Below are 216 nucleotides of genomic sequence, written 5' to 3' on the forward strand. Positions count from 1 at the left end.
TTGTTATAATTACCACTCGCGACTAACATTATACATTAATTACGCGGGCTGACTTCGAGTTTGTATAATTAGCCACGTTTGTATATGTATAATTCGCCAAAATATACAACATATGTATAATATACAATTATCTAACCTATATACATATACAATTCACATCTCTCCCACTCTCTGCCCTCTCTCGCTCGCCTCTCTCCTCCCTCTCCCAATCTCGCT

Source organism: Solanum tuberosum, unplaced genomic scaffold, assembly GCF_000226075.1.
Source record: "Solanum tuberosum cultivar DM 1-3 516 R44 unplaced genomic scaffold, SolTub_3.0 scf00411, whole genome shotgun sequence".
In the NCBI taxonomy this organism is placed as follows: Eukaryota; Viridiplantae; Streptophyta; class Magnoliopsida; order Solanales; family Solanaceae; genus Solanum; species Solanum tuberosum.